Raw genomic sequence first — 17500 nt, forward strand, 5'->3', positions numbered from 1 at the left:
GACGGGCAGCAGCAGGCAAAGTAGCACTGAGACTGACTGTCGCTATAGCAACGAACTCCGACCTTGGAGCAGCACAGACTCCTCAGATTCTTCCTACCAATGGACGAGTCCCGCCCTGATACCTCGCCAAGCTGCAAACCACAGCTGGGACGCACGTGCCTCAGGTGCGTCTCCTCTCCTCTCACCTTGTGTCAGAATAACCTTTGGTAACACTTGGCTGTCACACGGGGGTGAGAAACTTCTCTCCTCTCGTACCTATGTGCAAGCAAACTTTCAGCAGATGTCCTCACCTCACCACACTCTGGGAATATCACTGTTTATAAATGATGTCTGATCTTGATTCAGCAGCAGCTAATTAACACCAAATCTGTGGAGGTTCTTCTGGTGTGAAAATGTAACTCAATCCATGAACCTTCACACCATAGCTGTAGGTTTTCACACAACACCTCCTGCCTTTTTCACATATTCAAGAAAAACACGTCATTTGCTAAGACGCTGCACACAGTATGTTTTTAGCACAGGCAGAGGGGACGTTTTAAGTTATCAGATTCAAGTGGCATGAGACAACTTTTGACAACAGTCATTTTCAAGTGGTATTATATTTAACGTGTGGCAAAAGACAACCAGATCCAGAGGTTGCGCTAGACTTTTTCGCTGCCCGTCATTTTTGACAGGCTGCACCTCGCGGGAGCGTGCACAGCGTAAAGCCAAAACTCACAGACACTTCAATGATTTGTTCGGCACAGTTAGGTTTGGAAACGGTATGATTTCCTTTTTGGAGGGCATGCATAACACGGCATAACACCGGAGCCTCGCTGCGGGGAAACTTTGGCGCTGTTCCGAGTTTGTTCTAATCTGTCAAAATGACGGATTGCTTTCAGATTTGTCCGTCATTGTTAAAAAAAAATCCGTCATAGACGGAAAATATTCGGTTAACGCGACCTCTGACCAGATCACTTTCCAAATTGTTCACAGACTCTACTAGCCACACGTGTAGTGGCTTACTCAAACCATCATGAAAAAAAGCAATAATTATAAATGTCATATATTTAAGGCTCATTATATTATATAATATATATTCTTTTTTTCTTCTTCTCATAATAATAATTATAACAAAGTACAAAAAAATAATAAATACATAAAAATACATTCTCAAATAGTCTCTGTCATGTTCAACAGGGCAAGAAGAAGCTAAAAAACGTTTCTGGTCCTACCCCCTCTAGCATACATTTTCCTTATAAATAAAATATTAGGTCATCGTCATCAGCGACATGTTTGTCTTGTTAATTAGTTTTTTGTTTTTTGCAAAACAATCAGAAAGACATTACTTTTTCAATTACATTAAATAACAAATGGGATTGTACAGATCCTGTTCATAACCATTCATGATTTGGCTCCTAAATAATACTTTCAGTTTAGATAGACTTGCACAATATTTCAGTGCATCGTGGTGACTAACACCTTTTGATGTGATGCAATGAAGTTTGGCATTTGTTCGTACAGGTGTTTTTTTAGAAAATGCAGTTTCCTCTCAACATGGACATGCTTTCTCTCCGTGTGAAAAGTCCCTGGATATTATGAGGTAATTGTTGATTTGCGGCTTTGAACATAATTTGAATAGTTTTATAGTCAACCAGGTCTTGTAGTTTTAGTGTTTTTAGTTTGATGAACAATGTATTTGTTGGTTCTCTGTGTTATATCACAGCTAAGGGGCGTGTGGTTACTTGTATAGGTTGAGGTTGTACTCGGCTGTTGCTTGGCGTGGTGAGAATATTGCTCCACTTTATAGTGGAGAGAGCTTTCGCACCTGTGGCCTCTAACGGTCATCATTTCTCTGCTTTGTTTCAAGACCCGCATCAGAAAGCTTTTGAATGGTGGTACTTTTCCAGTTGGTCTACCTGCTCTTCACGTAGCTCTGCATGTCGTCGTTTAGGTGCATTTTGTTTCTGGAGATAGGCACTGCTCAATCCACTCCTCCATAGTAAGACCCCCCGGAGGTCGAGGTTAACCTTAAATGTTTCCATCTTAAGCTTTGTTAGTTAGTTAGTTTCGTAACGGACGTAATGTAACAGCTGTACGTTTGTAGCTTTTTCTCAGACGCGGAGGGATACTGACTTGTTGTGAAAAATAACTACACATTCTACCCGTGATATACGCTCATTATATCACGGCTAAGAACCAATCAGATTGCTTGATTGGACTTGTCCGTTTTATAAACAAATGTAATTAATCATCAGTGATGTTTGGAGTTGTTGCAGAACATATGCAAATGAGCATATGACGTCATCCGGCACCTTTTATTTAGACCAATTCATTTTTTAATTGTATTTCTTACCCTAATACCCTTATTCAGCGGGGGGGGATTCACTCAGGGAAGCAGTTGGGCTCGAGAGGCTTGTTCAATGGCAGCTTTGATGCTTCTCTACTTTTCCTGCCCTGCTGGTCATTGAGGCGACTAGCTTTAGGTTACGTCTCGCTCAGACAACCATTAGCTCTTTGCTGCCGGCCTCCAGTGGAGAGGAGCTGCTTTAAGATGTTGAAATGTGACTTTGATAATAAAGCTCTTCCTCTCTCTCAGGCTCCATCTCTCTTTTCAGACTGCCATCCACTCACCCTCACCCCTCCCCCCCCCCCATCATAGACGAGCCGGCTCCTAACTCTGCCTACATCATAGAGAACGGGATCCCGCCGGGAAGCATACTTGTGAACCCACATACTGGTACATAACACACACACACAGACACACACACCAGTATATTACATGCACAACACATTCATCATACTCAAACCTTTGACCTTTCAGGGCAGCCTTTCCTGAACCCTGATGGAACACCTGCTGTCTACAACCCTCCGGACAGTCAGCAGCCAATCAGGAGCCAGACTCAGCTGCAAGGCACTCCGTCTCAGCAGCAGGTAACACACACACACACACACACACCCACACACGCACACACACATTAACACATACAGCAGTGTTTGACATGCAAGACATGTTCAGACCAACATACCTGTACATGTGGCTGTTTGTGTCTTATCTCTGTCCCACATGTGTCTCTCAGGTGCTTCAGTACTCATCTGTCTCGTACACGGCTCCGCAGATGTTGCCTGTCACTGCTTCACAGCCATACACCACCGTATGTATCAATACACAGTCTGAACTCACCACACACACACACACACACACACACACACACACACAACCACACACACACACACACACACACGTGTGTTTTCAGTATGCATGTGTGTTTACGGGCGTCTTTGTGCGTGTTTTTGACCGTCTTTCTCTTGACCGACAGATTGAAGACCTCTCCTCGCAGTTTGCTCATGTGAGCTGTCAGTCGACGGGTGAAGCCCCGCCCCTCTACCCTCCCACCCAGGGTTACATATATGCAGCGCCCCCCCCCCCTCCAAACCCACCCAGCTACTGCCAGCCCTCACCTCCGGTACGAAGCGCCTGCACTTTTCATTCTTTATGTCCTTTTTCATTGAAGCAACTACGCATATTGGGAACTTACTGAGAGGATAAAGAGTTGTTTTTATTTCCACTCCAAGAGGTTTAAATGTTAAGAATAGGGCAGACTTCCACTCTATTTTGCTAGTGGTTTGTTTTATTCTCAAAATGCAAAATAAAAATTCTGATAATGTTGTCTCATGACTGGCCCTAATACCCTTTCGTATGTTTTTGATTATGTACATGAAACGATCATTGTATGTAAGATTATCATGTATTCTTATACTTAGTATACTAATGTAAACTACTATGTATTAAATATTGCTGTTTTAGGAAAACAACATGTATGCATTCTGGATTAATAAACAAAAATGTTGCTTATACAGTCATTAAGTTAAATGTAAAGGATAAATGTATGGTTAATAATAGTACGAATATTAATATTTTTCATTTTATTTCCCATAGTTACCTGTGTATTACTACGGCCAGTACCCTACCTCAGCTCAGCACCAATGCAGGCCCATCTCCCCGAGCCAGCACATCCTCAGCCAAGCAGCCCCACCGACAGGTACTGCCCAACCATGTGTGAGTGTGTGTTAGGGCTGCTCAATTAATCATATTTTAATCGCAATTACGATTTTGGCTTGCAACGATTATGAAAACAACATAATCTTAATAAAACGATTATTTTTTAATTATTTTTTTAATCAACTATTAAAAACATACTGTTCACATTTTTTTTGCAATAAATGGATGTTTTCAAAGTAAATGGATAATCGTTTTAATTATCTTGATACCAATTATTGACCCAAATAATCGAGATGATTTTTGCCATAATCGAGCAGCCCTAGTGTGTGTGTGTGTGTGTGTGTGTGTGTGTGTGTGTGTGTGTGTGTGTGTGTGTGTGTGTGTGTGTGTGGTGTGTGTGGTGTGTGGGTGTGTGTGTGTGTGTGTGTGTGTGACAGACGCAGCCTGGCAGTAGAGGAGGGGGCCGTTACACTGTCAGAGATGTAGTCTGAGGGTCTCACAGTGAACCGGTCTCTTTTCCTGCTGCTTCTATTCAACGCATCGACAGAGAGCGAGGAGACATGTTTAAACCCGGCTCTTTATTAGAATATAGAGCGTCTTAATGAGCGACTGTACCTGAACAGCTGCGAAGTGTCCGTCAACACCTTCTAGGCATCAGCAATGTATGTTTATAATAAAGACTCAGCGCCCCAACACAGAAATGCAAATGAATCGGCAGGACTGCACTAATGATGGACAAATGTAAATGTGTAAACCTGAAAACAGAGAGTCCTTACACATCGAGAGAATAATGAATCATTTTGGCGTACAGTTTTATTTATTTTCTCCCCTTTTCTTTATTTGAATGCTGTATTGAATCTTTCTATTGTCCCCAAACACCTGGAGAGCTCTCCCGTGCTTTAACCCTTTTCTTGAACAAACGGCAGCGATGAAATATGTTGTTAATAATCTTTACATAACTGTGTTTGCAGCTGCTTACGGCCCTGCTGTGGGGGTGCAGCATCCCTCACACCCCCCGCCCCAGGCTGTGCTGGGGTCCTACACAGCGATGGCCCCTCATCAGCGTAGCATAGCTCAGGTAATCAACGAGCCCCCCGAAGGCTCTTGGCCCCAAACGGCCCCCAGAAGAACACTTCACAAAGTGCTGGTGTTTGCAAGTTCTTCACTCCTACTTTACTTTCTCTTTCTCTGCAGGGAGGCGTTTCAGTGTCCTATCCCCAAAGTAAAGTTGCCAGGGGGGGGGTTACTGCTGCGTGGTGCCCCCACCCCCCCACCTGGGCAGCTGCCCCCCTCCCAGCTGCCCCCCCTCGGTGCCCCGGCCTGGGGCGCTCAGTACTGATGAAGCCTCGGCGGACGGAGCCATGATTGCTGAGTTCCTCGTGAACTCACATGCGTAGTTTCTTAACACAAACACCTATTTCCACCCCCCCCCCAAACACCTGCCTTACTTCTTACGATGCCCACAGGGTACACCGTTCTCACTCATAACAAGCATGTGCGCACACACACACACACACACACACACACACACACACACACACACACACACACACACACACCACATAAACCCCCTCTCAGACAGAAATGTACCACTGTACCAAAGCTTAATAGTATATATCAGAGCTGCTGTATTGAATGCATAATTTATATTCACAAATGGAGTTTTATATTGATATTAAATTATATATTGTGTTCCAAGGAAATGCACTGTGTGAATAGAATAAAGTGCTGTGGCTGGATTGACGATGTCACATTTCTATATCATCCTGACTCCTTGTTTCCTCTCATGTTGGTGAGCAGATGCTAATGCAGGCGTGGCGAGATACATACACCACAGAAGAAAGTACATTATACGAAGACATGCATGCGGTGCACAATGCATATTTGTTTGCACATAATTACAGACATCAAGTCTCTCCTCTTGGGGAATTAACATATTTTTACGTCTATTTCAATTGTCGTGGCCCACTGGCAGATGCAGACATAAAATACAATGCTTACCCATTCGCTGCCAGAAATAAGAACAATTTGTTCTTAGGTGACAAGTTTAATGTTAATTTCTAGCAAAGGCCAAATATTAAAGGTCACCTATCATGCAAAATCCATGTGTTCATGTCTTTTATACATAAACATGTGTCCCCCCCTCTGTGTAAAGAGATTCTGAAAGTTTCAGGACAAAATATTTGCTCACTTTTTACCCTGATCCATTTATATAAAAACCTGTCTAAAAATGAGCTGATCAGATTTTGGCCACTTTGTGATGTCATAATGTTTTTTTGGCTTGTGTAACCATTAGCCAATCACCAACCAAGGTAACACCCCCCCCCACCTTATCACCTGAATCTCCTCCTAGAGCACCACTGTGTTCTTTTTAACCAAATATCTTGCAGAGGGGCGTGGGGAGGGGCTCCTTATTTTTTCATCTCCAGTAACAGACAGAGAATCAGCACTTTTGAAACAGAGGGGATTATGGGATAATACAATGCATGATCTGTTTGGTATTTCAAGCTAAACACTTCAGAGACATGTTTTGTATAAATCTGAGACCTATAATATATTGATGAAAAACAGTATAATAGGGGACCTTTAATGTAAAGCCTTATCTACTGATAGTATCACATGATAATCAATGATGTGTGCACTGAGGGAAAGCAGAGATATGCGTTGTTGACCTGCTACTGAGTTCATGAATAGGAGATGAAGGTAATTGCCTTAATGTCTGAATAACTAATGAGCAAGAGGAAGATTTACATGTTTGAACATTAAGGGCATTTAGTCTTTAGGAATCTTGTTACTAATCACTATAATGCTCACACGATGGGATTCTTCGTACAGTCGAGCAATAATATTGACGTTTTTACTCTGATAAAAACAAGTTAATGTGGAAAATTGATGCAAATTACTTAAACAACATTGTCAGCATGTTCATCTGAAGGAGTCTCACTCCGAGGCATGAGCACCCCCTGCTGCTCAGAGACTCTCAGTGCACTCCTCACGTTACGTAAATATTAGATATCGTATAATGAGTCTGGTTGTTAAAAACAGAAAACACCTGTGTAACATATAGTCATTAAACACAGTCAGTAACATGTAGGTCTAGATAATGGGATGTGCAAATAAAGATAACATTGAAATGTACAGTATTTTTACTCGGACTACAATTTAAAACTTCTATGTGTATTTAAATATCCTCTTGTTTTGGACAGTGTGCAGCGTTAGAATTAGGAAGCCTCCACTCAGCAGGTTTTCCTAATTTAAATAGAGACGCTGGAAGTCTGTTGCAAAATAACATAAGGACCATTATTCTTCTTCTGAGCCATAGTTCACATGAAAACAAAATCATACAAATTATGTATTCTTAATTAGAATTAATGTTGCCCAACAGAAAGGCTGTGCTGCTGCGTCTCACTGGGGTTAAGAAGTAAAGGAGGAGGTATATTTGTCTTATTCTTGTCCGTGGCTGTCTAGTCACCCTGCCACATGCTCTATCATAGTTTAAATATTCATAGCCTTCCCTCTGAATATACATGAGGCCCCTATTAATATTTATGAGCTTCACTTGTTGAGGTGTCACTCGATCTCTTGTACACACAACACACAGACATTTACACACACTGATGATCAAAGGTGATAGCTATGTCTACCCGGGCACATTCATAAGCCACGGTGTGAGTTACTCTTGGGCTCTGAGGCAATGGTAAATACAAACTGTGGCTATAGAACAACATCAATAAAATGACTAACTGTTTAGTAAATAAGTAGTACGAGAATAGTTTGACATTTTGGGTAAATATGCCTATTGCTTGTTTGCATATGAGGAACATGTTAGCCTGGCTCGCATTAAAGCGTCTTAAAAGATTACTAATGAACATGTCATGTTATTTATTTGTTTAAAAAAAAATGCATAGCCTAATTAAAAGCATGTAAGCAGCAATTTAGCATATTACATGAGGTTATGTCCAGGCAATGGGGGGAAATTCAAGAAAGTGAAATGCTCCTGGCTAGGAAAAAGTCAAACACATCCTGTAAAATGGCACATGCTAGTGTTTACACTTCACTTACACATGGATTAAATAGATAAGTTGTAGCTTGTTAGTTAGTGAGCTGTATAGGTGCTCTGAGGAGGCTAGGCTATAGGCTATACTAAAATATGCCTCATCTAGTGTTTACAGGCCACATTTAAGCCATTGTTGTTTGCTTAAAAAGTTACATCCATAGAAATGTGTGGCTTCATTTTGAACCAGGGAATCTGCAGATTAAACTCCTATACTTTTCTAGTTTTTAAACTGTTTCCCTCGGTTACAGTTTCTCTGCTCCCTTTAAATAGCTTAATGTTTTTTACGGTATAAAAAGAACTAACTATTAGGTTACACAGACACGCGCTCATTCTGCACAGCAATGTAACACGGACAGCATATTTTTCAGAGTAATGTGTTAGTGGATAAATATTTGATAGTATATGGACTTACTTTCTGTGTCTACCAGAAGTGATGTTGAGTGTACTCTTCACTGCCTTCCTGAGAAGAGGGCCACTCTAATACCAGTTCCAGTAAGGTCTTTAAACAGACATTGCTGAACCTCGGTGAGGCTCTGGAACTGATGTAACAGTGACACACACACCACACACACACACACACACACACACACACACACACACACCCACACACACACACACACACACACACTGTCAGCTGTGGACTTTCTAATGAGGTGTGTTTATATAACAAGCCACAACAGTAGCGGTATTTCCGTGCACGAGCAACAGGAAACGAGCGCCACCGAGTCTCTGTCCTGTGTGCACACATGCCAGCCATAGTGCCAGAACCAGTAGACAACAGGTGTTTGTGTGTGTTTGTGTGTGTGTGTGTTTTGTGTGTGTTGTGTGTGTGTATACTTTACATTATGCATAATTGTTCTAGATTACTTCAATTTGATTAAGCTGTATTTGTGTTTAGCGCGCTCTGAATTCTCTTGTAAAGTGTCATTCAAACCTGTGTGTGTTTATGTTGAGAGAGAGAGCAGTGATACACACACATAGCAATGTCTGCTGGATTTTTTCGATGACGCACATCCTCAGGCCTGCGCTCAGTCATCTCTCTAGTTTGTGGTTATAACATTGATCTTTTCAGTACCCCTTAAGGGTAATATATGTACATTATGAATTGCCTGTTGTAAAGACATGCTGCATCGACACAAAAATAGAAGATATTTCTTAAATTGAATAATATTATTTTTACTCTCAAAGTATCTCTTTTTAACAACAGCCATATTCCTTTCGAGGTGTACACTGTTATTTAATGAATACATTAAACCTTGGGAGCTTCCCTTTTGTGCAGTACATAAGAGGAAATGTTTTAGCAATGATGAACAGAATCTGTTGAAGTGATTCCCTGCACTATTAAAACAGTGTTTAGTTCAATATTGATATGCTGCTCCAGAAAGTTTTTGAGCAGTAGTTCTCTGTCTTGGGACAAGAAGTGAGACTATGAAGTCTCTTTGCCTCCTACAGGCTACATTTATCACATATCAGAAATATCTTGGATTATATCTAGTGTAATTTTGTCTTTGAATAATGGACTCTGTGAACGACTTTGAACTGAATGAGACGAGAATGAATGGAAGATGAATGAAGCTGCCTTGAACTTAATGCTCATATCTCATCATAGATCTGCATGTCCAGTTAATTCAACCCTTTTACCTCTGTAGTACTTTGCCTGCATTTGTTTCTCTTGTTAATATGTGTATTAAGTGTGCACCAAACAGCAAGGCAAATTCCCTTAAGTGAATACCTATTATGCAATAAACCTTATTCTGATTCTGTGTGAAGAAGCAGAAATTGATTTGCATTAACCTGAAGAAGTTATTTGAGGAAGTGTTTCTCTTGAAACCAAACTAAATTCATTGAATTTTGTCTCTACACTGTGAGAAATCATTGTAGTTGTTATACAACCAAAACTGTAAAAGGTTGACATCCATTATTTGCCAAGAGACCCTGGGTTAATCCAGCTATGCCCCCAATTACTTTTATTTATAAAAGATGTGTGCGATCGGGACTCTAGCTATCACTGTACTTGGACATATGACCACAGTCTTTTTAAATCGACCTGGCTGCAGTACAGATATAAAGCTTGGTAGCATTCAACAGGATGCCATTGATGTAAAACGATCTCTTATTACTTGTGTCTGCTGTGGTGTAACCAAAGATAGATGAGGCTTGATGATTCAGCTTTAGACGGCTCTTTGGTGAGGGCAAACAGACATGTGGGTAAAGAATACCCTCGTCTGCACCTGCCCTGCCTCTGTAGCTAACACTAAGGACACTGAGGAAATCTGTAATACCGTTGGAAAATACTATTATATTAAAGTTGAAGAGTCTATATTTTGCAATGGTTGTGCCTCTTTTAACTAGAGTAATTACATTTTACAATGTATTGATAGTATCGTTCTTATTAAAGTAGGATCTGAGATGAAGTGACATTTACAATCTTTTGAAAAAAGAGACAATACTATAAAATTAAATCTAAATACAGTTCTCAATCTCAAAGATAAATGGTAGGTCTCCAGGGAACAGATGAGAGGCTGTCAACTCGTATAAAACTTTACGAGGCTGTGCTTTAATATGCCATCAAAGGTTACCATTTTTGTTTACTCATTATGGCTTCATTTGACCATGGGAACTTCCTATTTCTTCAACAGCATCAGGCCGTTGTGTCCTTGGGCAAGACACTTCACCCGGATTTGCTCCTGTGGGTATTGTCCACAGTACATGTATGATACCAATGTATACTTGTAAAAGCGCCTCGATGACCTCGAGGCGTGAAGATGGACGGTGTGGCGCAGTGCGCTGTGCAATGATCATCAGATCAAGGGGTGAAACCCGCCGCTGCTGCGTCTGTAAAGCTGGTGTGTCCTTGGGCAAGACACTTCACCTGAACTTGCTCCTGTGGGTATTGTCCACAGTTTCTGACCATTGCATGTATGATATATGTGTAATGTGTGTATATGTAAAGCGCTTTGAGTCATTGAAAAAGCGCTATAATAAATGTAAGGAATTATTATTATTATTAGAGGATTTAGTCACATCCTTTGAAGTAAAAAATAGCAATCCTTTAAAAATGCAAGTAAAAGCCTGCATTGAAGATGTCACTTAGGTATTATTAGCAAGATATTCTTAAAGTATGGGTGAGTATTTGATGCATAAAATGGCCCTTGTGAGTGACACTGTGCTATTGCTATATGTTATAATGTGTAGGCTGCGTTTTGCAAGGGGGTGCTCAATTTGAACAACCTTATATAATGGTGGGTAGTTAAATCTACAACAGTGTAGGTTAAGTGGGTAAAAATCAGTGTGTGAAGGTTTAACAATATAGCTGGCAAATAATCGAAGTTGACAAAATGTACTCCTATATTATAAGCTGATGAGTATAATACTTTTACATGAAAAATGGGGCCTTTTTTTACTATAACCTTGTTCGACCCTATCAAATTGATTATACAAATTAATTAATATAATTTGATGTAAATGACATGTATCCTTTGTGGTATTATTTAGTTAGTGTAAAAATAAATAAAAACACAATGCATACACACAGTATACAGATTGTCCACACACACACACACCACACACACAACACAACACACACCACGCACGCACGCACGCACCACCGCACCAACACACACACACACACCACACACACACACACACACACACACACACACACACACACACACACCACACACCTTCACCGACAGCCATCAAACATAAAAGGACACAGTAAAGCAAGCAGCCTCACCAACATACAGTAGAATAACATAAGATGCATATGCTGCTGTGATATTTAATATCCATGGGATTTAGTATACAGGCCATGTAGGTATGTTATTACTTTTAAAAATCCGATGAAGAAATGACAATTAATAAATGTTGTCTATAACTCTTAAACAAAACCTCTGAAAGGAGTATACAACTCAAAATGTTATAACTATATCATAAAACAAATGTATAGTCAACTGAAGTAGTGAATCAGGCTTACATACCGATGCAAGGAGGAATAATAATTTGTAAAGGGAGTATTTCTTCCTGATGTCAGTTTTTGCCGTAAACTTGCCGTAGTAAAGACAATTGAATTCAGATGAATGTAAAACAAAGAGAGACAGACAGTAGATCGCGCGAGACAGGGACAGAGATAGAGATGAGTGGGCTGATGATCGCTCTCGTGCATTCTTCGCGTGTGTGTGGGCGCGTGGCTCAGGGTTCAGATCTGTCTCCTCCTCCCAACTCTCCCCCTCCTCCCCCTCTGCTCCGACTTAGACAGGCAAAAAGCGGAGGAGGAGCGACGGACCTCACAGTCAACAGACGCTCAACGCTGGGTGTACGGCAGTGGAGTCGGTAGAAGGAACGGAAGAACGAAAGACATAACGGTAAGCTAACGGACACCCCGCGAGGACATCTCCTCGACTAGCATAACTAACGGCTGCTTGGCATCGACGCTCCTCGCGCTCTGTTGATGCTGCCCTCCTCTTGTTTGTACTTTTAAAGATAGTACTAACATCAGATAATGTAGTAGGGTGATAAAAGAACAAAACTGGGTAAGAAAATAGTTATGCTTTAGTCGAAAATTACCGTTAAATTAACTAGCTTACTGCCCCGGGCGCAGCTATCAGTCGCATCTCCCCGGGGCTGTAAGTGAAGCGACACCGCTGAATGAAAAAGGATTTCAGAGACAGTAAATGTATTTATATTATGTATTTTTTTGCTGAATGTAACTGTGTTTAGCGTTACTTAGATAAAGAGATTATTTATATATTTTCCGTCTACTCTTTAATTTTCCTGTTGCTCGCGTGCCTTGAGTGTGGGCTACAAATGTGAGTTTTTAACCCTCCTGTCGTGTTCAGCTCAAATCTGACCGATGTACTATTTTTCATCAAACATACATGTAGTGTTTGGCATTTAACTGCCTCAAAGCCTTATGAAATCCTCCACAGAAGGTATTTGAACATATTACATTGATGGTCACCACTTTAATTGATGTCAACTTTGTATGGTGTTCCTAGTCCCGGCCAAAAATGACCGCCATAAGAAATGAATGGGTAGCTAGCGATGTTCATCCACCAGTCAGTAGTACACAGCCACACATCGACACAATGTTAATTTTGGATTACATCTAGAGTTCTCTTCTTTGTATATTGACTGCAGTAAATCATGTAAACCAGTAGCCGACGGCATTGGTTTGTATCTTAATGTAAGAGCAGTTAAAACAGACCAGTCAAATTTGACCGCGAACACCAGAGTAAGGGGGAGACATGAACACGACAGGAGGGTTAAGGGTATTGTAAATTGCCAGTTCACCCCTGTCGGAAAAAAGTATTTTTCTGTGAGCTATAATACTGAGTTCATGTTGTCTGTCCTCCTGCTGTGTACCCTTTCGTCCTCCGGCTCCTCATGCAGCTGACAGCCCGGTGAGGTCCCGGAGCAGGAGGTCCACTCCCTGCCCGGGTGTAAAAATAGCCCGGTGTGTCAGCTTTAGCATGGGTCACGGACGGTAATGCGACACACGATTTTGTGCTTTTAGCTCTCCAAGTGGGAGAGTCCCACCCCACCCCGAGAGAGTAGATCACAAAACCCGATCTTGTTCTGTTATCTGTTCTTCCTGTTATGTGGGTCAACAGGATGCCACTGAAGTGTTTGAAGGTGACACCTGTTTTGTCTTTTCCTTCTTACCGCATCCACCGTTTAACATGTGTGGCACAGTCAAGCAGGTGCAAGAGGTGGAAGAAGTACTCATTGTTGTACTTAGGTAAAAGTAGTAATGCCACAGTCTAGTAATACTCTGTTACAGGTAAAAGTACTGCATTGAAAATCTCCAAAGGTATTAGCATCATCGACATATACTTAAAGTACCAAAAGTAGTCTATTTTCAGATTGGCCGGTTTTCTAATAACTTGAATTATATCTTTTGATTATAATTATTGATCCATTATGTGTTTATCAAAGCTGGTTAATGTGCAGCTCATTTTGATTCCTTTGTATTCTGCAGGGTAGCTTGCGGATGTTACTGCAACTAAAATCCTATTTAAGTGTCAATTATATTTCATATCATTAATCCCAATCTGCAAATAAACTAAAGGTATAAAGAAATGTATAGGAGTTAAAGTACAAGATGTACCTATGGTGGTAATGGGGTAGAAGTACAGAGTAGCAATGAATTGAAATACTCAAGTAAAGTACTAGTAACTCGAAATGGTACTTAAGTACAGTACTTGAGTAATTAACTTTACAACCACTGCAGTCAAGATGGCATCAGTTGTAGAGTGCAAAAGCCTCATATTGTGTGAAGAAGCCCTTTAACACCAGCACTTGCTGCTGTGCTGTCTTGTATATATGCAGAGGGGTGTTTTTTTTTTCCCAGCATGAGGTTTTAGTTCAGCTGCAGAGCGGCACAGCTGTCGCACCCACAAGTCACTTTGGTAATAAAGCTGCGGTGTCTGCTCAGGTGCTGATGACTCAAAGGACAATGTAACCTACATTTTTTTCTAATGTGTAGCCTACTTTCAGTTTTCACTTGTCTTAAAGTGGCGAGTGAAAAATGCATGCCCTGTTTTATTTGACTTAAATAAGCAAGGAGGAAAAAATAAAACCTGCTCAGAAGGGAGAGAATTCAGCTGCAAAATGTTAAAATGCAGGCCCAAAAGATGCAAACAAATATATACACATATATATATATAAATTGTATATACATCTAAGTGAAAAACTCAAAATACTATATTAAACAAAGTAAGCAGCCCACCGACTCCCGAGCAAAGCCTACAGATTATGGATAAACAAAGAGCTGAATGCTATGAGTTTGCCTCAAATTTCTCAGTGATTATTTTATACAAGAGACCTGCTCTCTTGTTCTCTCGCTGAAAGATTTCCTAATGAGCTCCGAGCTGAGGGAGAAAACATGAAATCCCCTTTTAAATTCAGCTGCAACCTACAGACACAACACGATCAGCTTATATGACCATAGGCAGCGATGATTTCTATTTTTTGTTGGTTTTTTTTTAAGCAATGGAAGGGTGGAACAAAAACAAATACTTTAGTGCAGAATGTCTTTGGAGATGAAAAACTGTAGCGGTTGATATCTACCAGTAGGCATAATAAGAACCAAGCATAAGAAAGGCAATGTTAGACTCAATTATGAAACGATGCTAAGCCACTGGTTAATATAGTCCTGGAATTTAAATATATATCGTTTCCGTGGTCTTAATTACAAACAGGATTGTACTGGGCTTAGTTTGACTTGGTGACGCTGACAATGGCCATCTAAAGCACCTTTTGGTATGTTCTCACCAAGCTGCCTGTGTGTCAGTGTAGATGAGCTAGGCAGCTTTTGGCTGGAGAAAAGAGGTGTCCTGGTGAGTAGGTGGCTCTTTGGCTGCAGGCTTCGGGAGAGCAGCAGATGGATGATGATGTAGCGGGTACTGGCGCTCCCTGCTTCCCGCCGCCATCCGTCACGCGCTAATGATCGTGTCACACCTTCTCCCCGGGCGGCCGGCCGCTTCTGCAGCGCTCAGCTCAAAATCTGGTAGCTCAACTCAAATCCCCTCTTCACGGCCGTCGGCTGAAAAGCCCGGAGACAGACTGTGGTGCTGCAAGCCTCTCTTTCACTAATTCTTCGCTCCCCTCTTTCTCTATTGCCTCCTTTCACCCCTCTTCACCTTTAAAGTCCCTGCAGACTTTTTCCTCATCCCTCTTCATCCCCGGCTTCCCTTGCCTCCCATTCATCTTGTGTGCTCTGTAGTGCATCTGCCCACATCATTCTTTCCCTCTCTGTCCCGTTTATGTCATCTTACTCTTCGCTGGTATTGCTCTCATCTTACAGCTCTTATACACTCAATACCAGCATGGCTTCTCTTAATTTATACAGTCTTTTTCTGTGATTTTAATGATGAAAGATGTGTTGTTTTTTTCCTTTGCCCATCCATCTCTGAGGTATGGGGTCAGGGTCAGTTTATAGTGCAGCAGACGTCGAGTTTGGCTAAAGGACAGCTCGGCAAGAACTCAGCAACAGCACATTAGGGACTCTCTCAAGTCATTATGTCCTATAGTGTGTTTAGGTGTCTTCCCTAGGCAGTAAGAAGCCCACCAAGCAAAACAGTGATACATTTCGGCTGCAGCATTCGTCATAATGCAACATTTTCTGCTCTAATACATTGCAGATTATTTTCTCGATTAATTTTCTCGAAAATTATTACTAATTTTGTCGGTAAAATGCAAGAAAATTGTGGGAAATGATTTTTTTTTAACCCATTGTCATTTGCTCTGATCAACATTCCAAAATGCAACTCTTTACACATGAAAAGCTGGAAAGAAGGAAATATAATTATTGAACTATGACTGATTGACTGTTAATTGATCACTCTACTAATAGGGGCATCTTTTCCATATCAAGAATATTTTTGCTGGGTGGAATCAGGGCTGACATGTACTGTGTTTCATTGAGGCGGAATGGGAAGTAAACACCACTTTGGTGGCACATGGAGCGATAGTGGACTTTTTTAAAAAGCGCTATTATCTCCAGTCAGGTGTTAAATAACCATGTTAAGGGACTCAGCATCCTCTGAGCTCGTTATTCTGTCCCCGGCGTTACAGGAATAAGTGTCCCCTTGAGCTCTGTGTAACAGCAGTATGTGTCCCCACTGAGTGCAGTCGGCTCTTCGGTAAAATATGGTGGAATGCAACTTCCTCGTGTGTGTGTGTGTGTGTGTGTGTGTGTGTGTGTGTGTGTGTGTGGGTGTGTGTGTGTGTGTGTGTGTGTGTGTGTGTGTGTGTGTGTGTGTGTGTATACAGTATGTGTGTGTGTACAGTATGTGTATCTCTTTGGTGTTGGCAATATTCTCACCACTGGGATCAGAGACTCAGCTTGGCATTCTGGGAATATTAGTGCTGGTGGATCGGATGATACTCTCCACAGCTGCTGCTTCTAATAAAAGGACACACTCACGCACGCACACACACACACACACACACACACACACACACACACACACACACACACACACACACACACACACACACACACACACACACACTCACCAGACATGTGTCCACATGAACACACATGTAAATATACAAGCAAATACCACATCCGAGCACAGGATTATATTTTACCCGCACACACTTACAGTAATACACTTTAAGCAGCAATTAGCTGTCAAGCCAGGAGAGCATTTGGCAAGCAGAGACAAAGGTTAACACTAACACATACGCAGACACACACGCTTAGCTACTTGATGTCATTTCCAGCAGCTATGCTTTAATGCCCTGGCAACTGTTTGATATGTGTGTGTGTGTGTGTGTGTGTGTGTGTGTGTGTGTGTGTGTGTGTGTGTGTGTGTGTGTGTGTGGTGTGTGTGTGTGTGTGTGTGTGTGTGTGTGTGTGTGTGTGTGTGTGTGTGTGTGTGTTGGGGGGGTGATTGTGTGAAACATTGTAGTGGTGTTTCTATCGTACAATGACCGCTAACACTGTTTTCTCT

The 17500-nt window shown here is 41.4% G+C and overlaps 1 protein-coding gene and 1 pseudogene across 1 annotated transcript in view; both read left to right on the top strand.

The window, feature by feature from the left end:
* LOC117454718 (cAMP-regulated phosphoprotein 21-like) overlaps positions 1–5746 on the top strand; it is a 16231-nt pseudogene extending 10485 nt beyond the window's left edge.
* A 6544-nt stretch (positions 5747–12290) lies between these two features.
* Positions 12291–17500, top strand: part of LOC117455652 (cAMP-regulated phosphoprotein 21-like) — a 16226-nt gene continuing 11016 nt past the window's right edge. The window contains exon 1 of the mRNA XM_034095240.2: positions 12291–12403. The gene's annotated coding sequence lies outside the window, so the exon portion shown is untranslated. The remainder of the gene's footprint in view (positions 12404–17500) is intronic.

The sequence above is a fragment of the Pseudochaenichthys georgianus genome, chromosome 11 (assembly GCF_902827115.2).
Source record: "Pseudochaenichthys georgianus chromosome 11, fPseGeo1.2, whole genome shotgun sequence".
Classification (NCBI taxonomy): domain Eukaryota; kingdom Metazoa; phylum Chordata; class Actinopteri; order Perciformes; family Channichthyidae; genus Pseudochaenichthys; species Pseudochaenichthys georgianus.